We start from the raw sequence: 15,191 nt of genomic DNA on the forward strand, positions 1-15,191 counted from the left end.
GGGTGCTATACTGCATACTGTGGGGTGCTGGGGTGCACTGTAACACTAGGGTGAGCCGAGCCCTGGTCTCCTTCCTGCAGAGCGGTGCCCACTTCCATCCTGAGCCCAGCTGCCCAGAGCACTGATCCTGAGCCGCTGGAGTCTTCAGAACTGGAAGTATTTACAGTCATTCACTGTACTCTACCAGATGTGTGGATTTTTTGTGTGTGTGTGTTGTGGTGGAGGGCGTGATTGCCTGCTAAGGTGTGGGAAGGCGGGATCCAGGGGGCCCAAGTAAATTTTTGCCCAGGGTCCAATCAATATTAAAGACGGCCCTCGTAATAGGAGCAATTATTTCTGAGAAATTACTAATAAGGCGTCTATACAAATTGGCAAAAGCTATGAAACGTTGAACATCTTTTATGCTCCTGGGGGTAGGCCAGTCTACTATTGCTTTAATCTTGCTAGAGTCCATGTGTAGACTATGAGGTGAAATTATATAGCCAAGGAATTTGATCTCAGTCTGGTGAAATTCACTATTTTCAATCTTAATGTAAAGTTGATTTCTTAGATGTTCCAAAATGAGTCTCACATGTCTCTGATGTTCTTCCATAGAGTTGGAGAAGATCAAGATATTGTCCAAATAGATGACTACGAACTGGCCCAGAAGATCTCTGAAGATATTATTGACGAGATGTTGAAAAGTGGCCAGGGCATTACAAAGACCAAAAGGCATAACAAGATATTCGAAATGTCCGTAACGTGACTGAAAAGCTGTTTTCCATTCGTCTCCAGATCGGATACGGATCAGGTGATAAGCGCCTCGCAGGTCTAACTTGGTAAAGATTTTTGCATGTCGCACTCTCCACAAAAGCTCGGGGATCAACGGTAGAGGATAACGGTTTTTGATTGTAATTTTGTTAAGTTCTCGGTAATAAATGCAAGGTCTTAGAGAACAGTCTTTCTTCTTAACAAAGAATATGGGAGCCCCTGCCGCTGAGGAAGATGGGCGGATAAACCCCTTAGCCCGATTTTCTTCTATGTAGAGTCCTTGAGGGCTTTTAGTTCAGGGCCTGCCAAAGGGTAGATGTTTACAAAAGGTATAGATGCACCAGGAAGCAATTCTATAGGACAATCGTAGGGTCGGTGTGTGGGGAGCTTGTCCACATTTTGTTTATCGCAAACGTCCGCAAATTCCTTATATACAGAGGGTAACTCTATAACTTTTGTTATCTTGAGACGGGTTTTCTGAACCTTGTTCAGACTGAGCTGTTGAAAGAACATCCTCCGCTGGAAAGCTTATTTCTTTGGTTTCCCAGTTGATAACAGGGTTCTGTGCTTGCAACCAGGGTAGGCCTAGAATAACAGGGAAATGTGGAAAAGAGATCAATAGAAACTATAGGACATCACAGTGAAGATTTCAACACCCCCATCACCACTTGATCCACTGGCCCTCAGCTCAGTGGAGATCCATCTACGGTCTCGGTTACCACGGGTGAAAGTTTTTTCTGAAATTTAACCCCATGCCTTTGAGCAAAAAAAAGGTCCATAAAATGGCCACTAGCCTTGGAGTCCACCATAGCAGAGCTGTATATCCACTGAGAGTTAATCAGGAACTTGATGAGAAGGAAGCAATGGGAGTCTTTAGATCATATTAAGAAAGAGAATAAACCGTAATGTCGCGATGCGCAGTTCCTTCTGTGAGGCGGATGCCAGCACAGGGAAGGAACACTATGCCGGTACTGTGCATCGCGAGATTACAGCGATCTGACTTTGTGAGCAAGGAGGAGATTCATAGATACAGGCGGTGCTGGGCTCCTTCACAGGGGGGCGTGGCTGGCCTCCAGAATGGTTAGTACAGCCCCTTGGGCTCCTTACCAGGCTGACTTACACATATATATATATATATATATATATATATATATATATAAAAATCAATTTTTACACTCAATAAAACCACTCAGAGATATGGGACAGGTATACTGCGGACATGCTAGCGGCGATCTACAGGGAGTGCAGAATTATTAGGCAAGTTGTATTTTTGAGGATTAATTTTATTATTGAACAACCATGTTCTCAATGAACCCAAAAAACTCATTAATATCAAAGCTGAATATTTTTGGAAGTAGTTTTTAGTTTGTTTTTAGTTTTAGCTATTTTAGGGGGATATCTGTGTGTGCAGGTGACTATTACTGTGCATAATTATTAGGCAACTTAACAAAAAACAAATATATACCCATTTCAATTATTTATTTTTACCAGTGAAACCAATAAAACATCTCAACATTCACAAATATACATTTCTGACATTCAAAAACAAAACAAAAACAAATCAGTGACTAATATAGCCACCTTTCTTTGCAAGGACACTCAAAAGCCTGTCGTCCATGGATTCTGTCAGTGTTTTGATCTGTTCACCATCAACATTGCGTGCAGCAGCAACCACAGCCTCCCAGACACTGTTCAGAGAGGTGTACTGTTTTCCCTCCTTGTAAATCTCACATTTGATGAAGGACCACAGGTTCTCAATGGGGTTCAGATCAGGTGAACAAGGAGGCCATGTCATTAGATTTTCTTCTTTTATACCCTTTCTTGCCAGCCACGCTGTGGAGTACTTGGACGCGTGTGATGGAGCATTGTCCTGCATGAAAATCATGTTTTTCTTGAAGGATGCAGACTTCTTCCTGTACCACTGCTTGAAGAAGGTGTCTTCCAGAAACTGGCAGTAGGACTGGGAGTTGAGCTTGACTCCATCCTCAACCCGAAAAGGCCCCACAAGCTCATCTTTGATGATACCAGCCCAAACCAGTACTCCACCTCCACCTTGCTGGCGTCTGAGTCGGACTGGAGCTCTCTGCCCTTTACCAATCCAGCCACGGGCCCATCCATCTGGCCCATCAAGACTCACTCTCATTTCATCAGTCCATAAAACCTTAGAAAAATCAGTCTTGAGATATTTCTTGGCCCAGTCTTGACGTTTCAGCTTGTGTGTCTTGTTCAGTGGTGGTCGTCTTTCAGCCTTTCTTACCTTGGCCATGTCTCTGAGTATTGCACACCTTGTGCTTTTGGGCACTCCAGTGATGTTGCAGCTCTGAAATATGGCCAAACTGGTGGCAAGTGGCATCTTGGCAGCTGCACGCTTGACTTTTCTCAGTTCATGGGCAGTTATTTTGCGCCTTGGTTTTTCCACACGCTTCTTGCGACCCTGTTGACTATTTTGAATGAAACACTTGATTGTTCGATGATCACGCTTCAGAAGCTTTGCAATTTTAAGAGTGCTGCATCCCTCTGCAAGATATCTCACTATTTTTGACTTTTCTGAGCCTGTCAAGTCCTTCTTTTGACCCATTTTGCCAAAGGAAAGGAAGTTGCCTAATAATTATGCACACCTGATATAGGGTGTTGATGTCATTAGACCACACCCCTTCTCATTACAGAGATGCACATCACCTAATATGCTTAATTGGTAGTAGGCTTTCGAGCCTATACAGCTTGGAGTAAGACAACATGCATAAACAGGATGATGTGGTCAAAATACTAATTTGCCTAATAATTCTGCACTCCCTGTAGCTGTGCATGCCCGCATCTCCATAGGGTAATAAGAGGTGACAGAATCCCTTTAAGATCCTCCTGGTCACTTGTGCTTGTGAGGTCCCTTGGCTAGACTCAGCTCTAATCTTCACTAGACTTGCTTTATATCCATAAATAGACTTACTGTCTTGTTCTGGGCTGCTGTGACTCCTTGGTCTGTCATCTCCAGGCTTGATCAGGGCCCAGAGGAAAGAAAGGCAGCTACATTGTGGAAATTGCCTGTTCTCCTCCTCCATAATAACTTCCTTCACTTCCTGTCTACTCCACTCTAAGCTAGCACACCCCAGCTATATACAGTACAGACCAAAAGTTTGGACACACCTCATTCAAAGAGTTTTCTTTATTTTCATGACTATGAAAATTGTAGATTCACACTGAAGGCATCAAAACTATGAATTAACACATGTGGAATTATATGCATAACAAAAAAGTGTGAAACAACTGAAAATATGTCATATTCTAGGTTCTTCAAAGTAGCCACCTTTTGCTTTGATTACTGCTTTGCACACTCTTGGCATTCTCTTGATGAGCTTCAAGAGGTAGTCACCTGAAATGGTTTTCACTTCACAGGTGTGCCCTGTCAGGTTTAATAAGTGGGATTTCTTGCCTCCGGGTTGGGACCATCAGTTGCGTTGTGGAGAAGTCAGGTGGATACACAGCTGATAGTCCTACTGAATAGACTGTTAGAATTTGTATTATGGCAAGAAAAAAGCAGCTAAGTAAACAAAAACGAGTGGCCATCATTACTTTAAGAAATTAAGGTCAGTCAGTCCGAAAAATTGGGAAAACTTTGAAAGTGTCCCCAAGTGCAGTCACAAAAACCATCAAGTGCTACAAAGAAACTGGCTCACATGCGGACTGCCCCAGGAAAGGAGGACCAAGAGTCACCTCTGCTGCGGAGGATAAGTTCATCCGAGTCACCAGCCTCAGAAATCGCAGGTTAACAGCAGCTCAGATTAGAGACCAGGTCAATGCCACACAGAGTTCTAGCAGCAGACACATCTCTAGAACAACTGTTAAGAGGAGACTGTGTGAATCAGGCCTTCATGGTAGAATATCTGCTAGGAAACCACTGCTAAGGACAGGCAACAAGCAGAAGAGACTTGTTTGGGCTAAAGAACACAAGGAATGGACATTAGACCAGTGGAAATCTGTGCTTTGGTCTGATGAGTCCAAATTTGAGATCTTTGGTTCCAACCACAATGTCTTTGTGCGACGCAGAAAAGGTGAACGGATGGACTCTACATGCCTGGTTCCCACCGTGAAGCATGGAGGAGGAGGTGTGATGGTGTGGGGGTGCTTTGCTGGTGACACTGTTGGGGAAATATTCAAAATTAAAGGCATACTGAACCAGCATAGCTACCACAGCATCTTGCAGCGGCATGCTATTCCATCCAGTTTGCGTTTAGTTGGACCATCATTTATTTTTCAACAGGACAATGACCCCAAACACACCTCCAGGCTGTGTAAGGGCTATTTTACCATGAAGGAGAGTCATGGGGTGCTGCGCCAGATGACCTGGCCTCCACAGTCACCGGACCTGAACCCAATCGAGATGGTTTGGGGTGAGCTGGACCGCAGAGTGAAGGCAAAAGGGCCAACAAGTGCTAAGCATCTCTGGGAACTCCTTCAAGACTGTTGGAAGGCCATTTCAGGTGACTACCTCTTGAGGCTCATCAAGAGAATGCCAAGAGTGTGCAAAGCAGTAATAAAAGCAAAAGGTGGCTACTTTGAAGAACCTAGAATATGACATATTTTCAGTTGTTTCACACTTTTTGTTATGTATATAATTCCACATGTGTTAATTCATAGTTTTGATGCCTTCAGTGTGAATCTACAATTTTCATAGTCATGAAAATAAAGAAAACTCTTGGAATGAGAAGGTGTGTCCAAACTTTTGGTCTGTACTGTATATTATGTGGAGCTAGCAACACCTAGGGGCGAATAGATGTAAGGTTAATGCGAGCCTGATATTAGGAAAATACAATATATTAAATACATTGAAAATAACATTTAGCAGCAATTTAAAGTACCCACATATAGCACATAAGTGGGACACTGCATCTAGACTTGTATTTGTTTAATAAATTCCTTTATTATTTCATATACAGCTTATAGTCTTTTCTAGTCGCTGTAATAATTAATTGCACGTAGTTCAGGAAAAGGTAGAGCAACAGATAGTATGTTTTTATAGTATAAATAGGCAGAGTCATCAATAGACGATTCACGCCTATTTATTATTAATTATTTATATTAACCCAAAATATTAATTAATATTTCTTTTTACAGTTCTAAAGCCCTTTTTTGTGTTTATTAGTGGGGAAAAAAAGGGCTTATTAGCCGTTGTGAGGTGAAGTGAGTAAATTTACAGACTTTTTTGGGGGGGGGGGGGGTTTAATTTCCTTTTTATTTATTTATTTGATCTGGATGGAGCATTGTCCTGCATGAAAATCATGTTTTTCTTGAAGGATGCAGACTTCTTCCTGTACCACTGCTTGAAGAAGGTGTCTTCCAGAAACTGGCAGTAGGACTGGGAGTTGAGCTTGACTCCATCCTCAACCCGAAAAGGCCCCACAAGCTCATCTTTGATGATACCAGCCCAAACCAGTACTCCACCTCCACCTTGCTGGCGTCTGAGTCGGACTGGAGCTCTCTGCCCTTTACCAATCCAGCCACGGGCCCATCCATCTGGCCCATCAAGACTCACTCTCATTTCATCAGTCCATAAAACCTTAGAAAAATCAGTCTTGAGATATTTCTTGGCCCAGTCTTGACGTTTCAGCTTGTGTGTCTTGTTCAGTGGTGGTCGTCTTTCAGCCTTTCTTACCTTGGCCATGTCTCTGAGTATTGCACACCTTGTGCTTTTGGGCACTCCAGTGATGTTGCAGCTCTGAAATATGGCCAAACTGGTGGCAAGTGGCATCTTGGCAGCTGCACGCTTGACTTTTCTCAGTTCATGGGCAGTTATTTTGCGCCTTGGTTTTTCCACACGCTTCTTGCGACCCTGTTGACTATTTTGAATGAAACACTTGATTGTTCGATGATCACGCTTCAGAAGCTTTGCAATTTTAAGAGTGCTGCATCCCTCTGCAAGATATCTCACTATTTTTGACTTTTCTGAGCCTGTCAAGTCCTTCTTTTGACCCATTTTGCCAAAGGAAAGGAAGTTGCCTAATAATTATGCACACCTGATATAGGGTGTTGATGTCATTAGACCACACCCCTTCTCATTACAGAGATGCACATCACCTAATATGCTTAATTGGTAGTAGGCTTTCGAGCCTATACAGCTTGGAGTAAGACAACATGCATAAACAGGATGATGTGGTCAAAATACTAATTTGCCTAATAATTCTGCACTCCCTGTAGCTGTGCATGCCCGCATCTCCATAGGGTAATAAGAGGTGACAGAATCCCTTTAAGATCCTCCTGGTCACTTGTGCTTGTGAGGTCCCTTGGCTAGACTCAGCTCTAATCTTCACTAGACTTGCTTTATATCCATAAATAGACTTACTGTCTTGTTCTGGGCTGCTGTGACTCCTTGGTCTGTCATCTCCAGGCTTGATCAGGGCCCAGAGGAAAGAAAGGCAGCTACATTGTTCTAGCAGCAGACACATCTCTAGGTTCCAACCACAATGTCTTTGTGCGACGCAGAAAAGGTGAACGGATGGACTCTACATGCCTGGTTCCCACCGTGAAGCATGGAGGAGGAGGTGTGATGGTGTGGGGGTGCTTTGCTGGTGACACTGTTGGGGAAATATTCAAAATTAAAGGCATACTGAACCAGCATAGCTACCACAGCATCTTGCAGCGGCATGCTATTCCATCCAGTTTGCGTTTAGTTGGACCATCATTTATTTTTCAACAGGACAATGACCCCAAACACACCTCCAGGCTGTGTAAGGGCTATTTTACCATGAAGGAGAGTCATGGGGTGCTGCGCCAGATGACCTGGCCTCCACAGTCACCGGACCTGAACCCAATCGGGATGGTTTGGGGTGAGCTGGACCGCAGAGTGAAGGCAAAAGGGCCAACAAGTGCTAAGCATCTCTGGGAACTCCTTCAAGACTGTTGGAAGGCCATTTCAGGTGACTACCTCTTGAGGCTCATCAAGAGAATGCCAAGAGTGTGCAAAGCAGTAATAAAAGCAATAGGTGGCTACTTTGAAGAACCTAGAATATGACATATTTTCAGTTGTTTCACACTTTTTTGTTATGTATATAATTCCACATGTGTTAATTCATAGTTTTGATGCCTTCAGTGTGAATCTACAATTTTCATAGTCATGAAAATAAAGAAAACTCTTGGAATGAGAAGGTGTGTCCAAACTTTTGGTCTGTACTGTATATTATGTGGAGCTAGCAACACCTAGGGGCGAATAGATGTAAGGTTAATGCGAGCCTGATATTAGGAAAATACAATATATTAAATACATTGAAAATAACATTTAGCAGCAATTTAAAGTACCCACATATAGCACATAAGTGGGACACTGCATCTAGACTTGTATTTGTTTAATAAATTCCTTTATTATTTCATATACAGCTTATAGTCTTTTCTAGTCGCTGTAATAATTAATTGCACGTAGTTCAGGAAAAGGTAGAGCAACAGGTAGTATGTTTTTATAGTATAAATAGGCAGAGTCATCAATAGACGATTCACGCCTATTTATTATTAATTATTTATATTAACCCAAAATATTAATTAATATTTATTTTTACAGTTCTAAAGCCCTTTTTTGTGTTTATTAGTGGGGAAAAAAAGGGCTTATTAGCCGTTGTGAGGTGAAGTGAGTAAATTTACAGACTTTTTTGGGGGGGGGGTTTAATTTCCTTTTTATTTATTTATTTGATCTAACAGTATATCAGACAGAGAAATGCCAGGTCCTGCACATGGGAGGGGCAGAGGCCTAAATGTTTCTGGCGCAGGCAGAGGTCGCAGCAGAGTATGGGGGCGTGGCAGCAGGGGTCACTTCGAGAGGCCTGAGCTCCCAGTGTCAGCAAGCGGTCGTGTCGTGACCAGCAACCCAGCGGTTCTTGAATGGTTGACTTGATCTTCGACTTCGTCGCAAGTGATATCAGATACCCCCAGCCAAGAGTCAGTGGGTTCGTCAGACACAACCCTTAGTTGGCATTGCCCGGGAGCAGGCCCTGTGCCCTCACCTGTCCTCAACCTGCCTCTTTCCATTTCTGTTCCCTCAGCCATAGAAGTATTGTATGCTGTGGGCTCAGCTCCACTATACAGCGAGGACGAGCTACTAGAAGACAGTCAGCAGCTACTGGCCAGCCAAGATGTGGAGGAGACATCTGTCGCTTCCTCCACTAGGTGGGCAAGTAGTGATGAGGAGAGTGGCGTGGGAGCTGGTGTTGTGAGCGGTCAGGCTCCTGACCCAGAGATAGTTGAGGAGGACATCAGTGACATGCAGACAGTTCTCGATGATGATGATGTAGCTCGGGGGTCCTCAAACTACGGCCCGCGGGCCACATGCGGCCCGCCGAGGACACTGATCCGGTCCGCGGGTGTCTTGGCTGTTTCAGCAATTCTGTAGGCAGCAGTGGCGGCTGCAGGGCACAGCAGAAGATGAGCGCTGCGCTTCCATTGCGCTCATCTCCATAGTGATCTGCATCGCCGTCCTCAGGACAGCGATACAGATTGCTGTGCTGTGGCAGGGGAGGGAGATGCGTCTCCCTTCCCTGTTCCTCTAATAGGCTGCCGGCACAAGGCCCGCAGCCTATCAGAGCCCAGTGCAGGCCGCGCGATGACGTCATCGCGCTGCCTGAGCAGTACAGAGCGGGACACAGGCCAGAAGAGGCCTCCATCGCACCATATCGCAAATGGTAAGTATATGTTTTTTTTATTTAATTAAATCAGCCAATTTTTCTGCCACACTTATTACTGGCACATGGGCGGTGGCAGCAGAGAGGAGACTGGCACATGATGGGGGGAAAATTGGCACTTATTACTGGCACATGGGCGGTGGCAGCAGAGAGGAGACTGGCACATAATGGGGGAGAATTGGAACTTATTACTGGCACATGGGCGGTGGCAGCAGAGAGGAGACTGGCACATGATGGGGGGAGAATTGGCACTTATTACTCGGACATGGGCGGTGGCAGCAGAGAGGAGACTGGCACATGATGGGGGGAGAATTGGCACTTATTACTGGCACATGGGGGGTGGCAGCAGAGAGGAGACTGGCACATGATGGGGGGGAGAATTGGCAGGAGACGTTCAAGAGTAGGAAATGTGTTTTTTTACTTCAAAATAAGATATGTGCAGTGTGCATAGGAATTTGTTCATAGTTAAAGGGGTTTTCCCATCTTGGACAATGGGGGCATATTGCTAGGATATGCCCCCATTGTCCTATAAGTGCGGGTCCCATCACTGGGACCCGCACCTATATAGAGAACGGAGCCCCGAAAGTGAAGGAGGGCGCACTACGCATGCGCAGCTGCCCTCCATTCATTTCTATGGGGCTGCCGAAAATAGCCGAGCGCTGGCTCGGCTATTTCCGTCGGCCTCATAGAAATGAATGGGAGCATGGGCAGTGCATGCGCGGTACGCTCCCATTCACTTTTCGGGGCTCCGTTCTCTATATAGGTGCGGGTCCCAGCGGTGGGACCTGCACCTAACTATATGCCCCCATTGTCCAAGATGAGAATACCCCTTTAAACTATAGTCCGGCCCTCCAACGGTCTGAGGGACAGTGAACTGGCCCCCTGTTTAAAAAGTTTGAGGACCCCTGATGTAGCTGATCGCACTTGGGAGCTGGGTGACGAAGGGGCTTCATCATCATTGGGAGAAGAGGGTGGCAGCTTGCCTGTGAGGCAGTGGTGGAGCCAGAAAGTCACTAGCATAGCCGCAAGTCAGCAGGGTGGCAGCAGTGGGAGGTCAAGAGCCGAACCACCCGCTTCGCAGGAGCCTACCTGCCCTGGAAGTAGTGGTGCACGGAATCTGGAAGACAACAGCGGTAGCAGTCAGTCAGTGCGGAGTGTTGGGGGTAAAATCACCTACTCGGCGGTGTGGCAGTTTTTTGTTAAGCCGCCGGAGGTGAACATGGCCATATGTAGAATCTGTGGGCAGAAGATGAGGCGTGGCCAGGGTGCCAATGTTGGCACCATGGCCCTACGTCAACATATGCAGCATCACCATAAAGTGGCCTGGAAGAACTATGGTTTTGATGTAGTGGTCCAGCCTGCCGCAGCACCCAGTGGCACGCAGCTGATTTCAGGCAGTCAAGGCTCCACCACCTCAGCCGAAGTGAGCTGTCTGTCCTTGCCATCATCTACCAGTCCTGATGCTCCTGCTCCTTGCCCTCCTACTCCTCATCAGTCATTCTTTCAGCAATCGAGCAACGAAGTGATTGCCAAGAAACAACAGTATGCGTGCACTCATCCAACGGCGCAGAAGCTGAATGTGTTCCTGTCCTAGTTGCTGGTGCTGCAGTCCCTCCCTTTCCAAGTGGTGGACTCTGCACCTTTCATGGAACTGATGGCTTGTGCCAAGCCAAGGTGGAGAGTCCCAAGCCGTAATTTCTTTGCCAAAAAAGCAGTGCAGCCCTGCACACACATGTAAAAAAGAAGGTGGGCCACTCCTTGAGCCTGTCGGGGTCTAATAAAATGCACAGCAGAGCCGACGTGTGGAGCTGTAACTATGGTCGGGGACAATACATGTCCTATACGGCAGACTGGGTGAATGTGGTTCCTGCACAGCCACACCATCAACTTGGCCAGGTGATGCCGCTTCCGCCTCCACATTCTCACACCGTTGGCCCTGCGACAATGTCTGCCTCCTCATCCTCCACTGTGTCCTCAGCCTCCACTGCAGGGACAATTCACAGTGCCTTTCCAGCATACCACATGTGCAGGGCATGCCGGTGTCATGCTGTTCTGCACCTCGTTTGCCTGGGCGTACGGAGTCACACAGTGGAGGAACTGCTCCGTGTCCTTCATCAAGATATCGAATCCTGGCTTTCTCTGCGACAACTCAAAATTTGAACCATGGTGACCGATGACGGGAAAAACATGGTGTCTGCTCTGCATGGCACACGTGTTCAATCTGATTGTCAAGCGGTTCCTGAAGCCTTCCACCCAACTGCAAGACATCCTAAAAATGGCCAGGAAACTATGCGGTGTACGAGTGACTGAAGTGCATGCAAAGCACACCCTCCTTGAGCTGCAGTGGCAGAACGGCATCCCTCAACATAGGTTGATATGCAACGTTTCCACCCTCCATATGTTGGACCGACTATACGAACAGAGAAAGGCTGTAAATGATTTCTTGATGATCCAAGTGGACAGGAGTACTCCCCTGTGTAACTTAGATGTCAACCAGTGGCAGCTCAGGCGTTACACTTTGAGGAGGCCACGTTATTTGTCAGTCACCAGGAGTACGGGATGAACAATGTCATTCTACTGCTTTATGTCCTGGAACAGATGCTGGTAAATTTGACTGGTCAGGGAACTGGATAAGTGGCGCCTAAATCTCACGGCCACATGAGCCCTGTGGGGGCTGATTTGGAGGAGGAGGACATTGGAGCACAAGCAATGTGTAGCGACATGGGTGGTTTTTCTACACAGGTGACAGGAGAGGAGGAGCAGGAGCAGCCAGAGAAGCTACAGGGCGATGAGGAAGATGATGCAGAGGATCCAGACACACCGTGGCAGTATGCAGTGGAGATGGAGGCAGGGAGTCCCTCCGAGTCACTTGCACAAATAGCCCTATGCATGCTCGCTTGCGTAGTGACAGCCGAATTGTCACCATATTTTAGCTAAGACTGTATTCGAAATTACACAAAAATTAGACTAGCAAATAGAATCTATTAAATAGAGCTCCTGGAAAGCGGGACGCCGATTGTGTACTTAGAGTAGCGGGACGCCGGCAACTCGTACGAACAATTCTTAACTACACAAATTTATGGTCATAAACTCTCGAATGTTGAAGATATTTTCGTATATTTTTGGAAGGATTCGAATCTAATACTCAACTACATGATTCTTAAGTATTCCGCTATACACTATACGATTGGGAGGAACCAACGCCCCCGATCATCTGACTGTCATTTGCCAAAGGCCTCATTCACACGACCGCAAAATGGGGTTCCGTTGTTCCGTGATCAGTTTCCGTTTTTGTTTCCGTGTGTCTTCCTTTATTTTTGGAGGACCACCAGACATAAAGGAAAGTTAAAAAAAGTCTAAGTCAAGTTTGCCATGCAAATGATAAGAGAAAAACGGACGTGTGGATGACAATCTTGTGTGCCTCCGCGTTTTTTAGCGGTCCCATTGACTTGAATGGGTCCGCAAACCGTTTTTTCCACTAAAATAATAGGACAGGTTACATTTTTTTGACGGACTGGAACCACGGATCACGGACGCGGATGGCAAACTGTGCATTGGCCGAGTTTTCAACTGACCCATTGAAAGTCAATGGGTCCGCAGAAAATCACGAAAAACGGCACAACGGACACGGACTAAAACAACGATCGTGTGCATGAGGCCTTATATTGCACATATTTTTGAATTGTTTTTATTAAACAATCAATTTTATGTAATTCACATAGGTATTAGATTTTTGGGATTTTTGTATGCTGCTAATAGTTTTATACCTCATGATTGCTGCCATCTACTTTTATTTGTATATTATTACCTTACTGTTTATCGTATAAATAAATTGCCTTTAATTTGACCCCATTGTTAGTAAGTGCCCAGTCATTATTTTATATTTTAATCCTTTTATGTAGAATGGGTGATTCTATCCGACTGTGAGCACAACATTTTGGTTTTTGACACATTGGTGCAGCTTCATACAACATACAAAAAACATTTAGGTTGTGTTATGATCAGCTGCGGATTTGCTGTCACAGATTTTCACAGTACCAGCAAAGTGAATCCTTTTTTTTTTTTTTTTAGCAATTATTATTTAATCTGCAGCATAAAATTGACCTGTAGTGCGGATTTTAAATCTGCAGCTTGTCAATTTATACCATGGATTTAATTGCAGATTTCACCTTTTCCAATGGAAATTATGAAATTTGCATCTAATGGGTAGCGTTTCTTTCAGCAACAAAATCAGTTACAAAAACGCCCCATTTGATGTGTTTTTTTCTGCTGCAGGTTAAAAGCAATAATGCTGCAGAAAGGGTGAACCCAGCCTTAGGCCTGTTTCACAAGGTCAGTATTTTGCATCAGTATTTGGTCAGTATTTGTAAGCCAAAACCAGAAGTGGATCCTACAGAGAAAAAATACTGTAATGTTTGTGCCTCTTCTGTGTTTCGGGTCCACTTTTGGTTTTGGCTTGCAAATACTGATGCAAAAATACTGACCAAATACTGACAGTATGAAAGTAGCCTTAGGCTAGGTCTACACGACGACAGTTGTCGCGCAACATTTTGTTGCACCAATGTCGCGCGACAATTTTTATAATGGCAGTCTATGGTGTCGCACTGCAACATGCGACATGCTGCGACTGCGACGCGACAGTCGCAGAAAATCCATTCAAGATGGATTTTTCTGCGACTGTCGCGTCGCAGTCGCAACATGTCGCATGTTGCAGTGCGACACCATAGACTGCCATTATAAAAATTGTCGTGCGACATTGGTGCAACAAAATGTCGCGCGACAACTGTTGCGCCCTATCTGTCGCGCGACTTTTTGTCGCGCAACAAATGTCGTCGTGTAGACCTAGCCTTAGGCCTAGTTCACACTTCAGTGTTTGGTCAGTGATTTCCATCAGTGATTTGTGAGCCAAAACTAGAAGTGGAGCCTCCATAGACATTAGGTAGAAGGGAAAGATCTGCTCCTGTTCTATGTTTAGAGCTGCACCTGGTTTTGGCTCACAAATCACTGATGGAAATCACTGACCAAACACTGAAGTGTGAACGAGGCCTTAGGCCTAGTCCACACTTCTGTGATTTGCTCAGCGATTGTGAGCCAAAACCAGAAGCGGAGCTTACACAGAGATAAGTTATAATAGAATGATTTGCTCCTGTTCTGTGTTTCTGACCAACATCTGGATTTATCACACGATCACTGATGGAAATAACTGAAGTGTGAACTAGATCTTATTATTTTATTTTATGGGAGCTGTTATTTTTTTTTACGTGCAGTTTAAATATTATGTTCATATTAGCACTATTCATGAAAAATTATTCTATTTGTGTAATTTTTATAAACTTTTTTAAAATGTATTTGAGTATAAATTTTAGCCTCACTAGTGCACTTCACAATCCAGTTATTTCAATGTGGATCTAATGTTTTCCACTATTCGTGGATTGGAGCAGAAATGCAATCATTCACACAACTTGTGGAGAAGTGGGGCTGCTTTTGGAAGAAAACAGCTGTTTTTTAAAATCCTAAACACCACCTTAACCCTGGGTTCACACCTGAGCGTTTCTCAAACGCGCGTTTTTATGCGCGTTTTTTTGTAATAGTAAACGCGCGTTTGACGCGCGTTTGTGTGATTGACTGCAGTGTCCTATGGCCACAAACGCGCGTCAAAACGCCCCAAAGAAGCTCAAGTACTTGATTATGCGTCGGGCGTTTTACAGCGCGATCGTACGCGCTGTAAAACGCCCAGGTGAGAACCATTCCCATAGGGAAGCATTGGTTTTCATGTGTTGAGCA

The sequence above is a fragment of the Bufo gargarizans genome, chromosome 3, assembly GCF_014858855.1.
Source record: "Bufo gargarizans isolate SCDJY-AF-19 chromosome 3, ASM1485885v1, whole genome shotgun sequence".
NCBI classification, from domain to species: domain Eukaryota; kingdom Metazoa; phylum Chordata; class Amphibia; order Anura; family Bufonidae; genus Bufo; species Bufo gargarizans.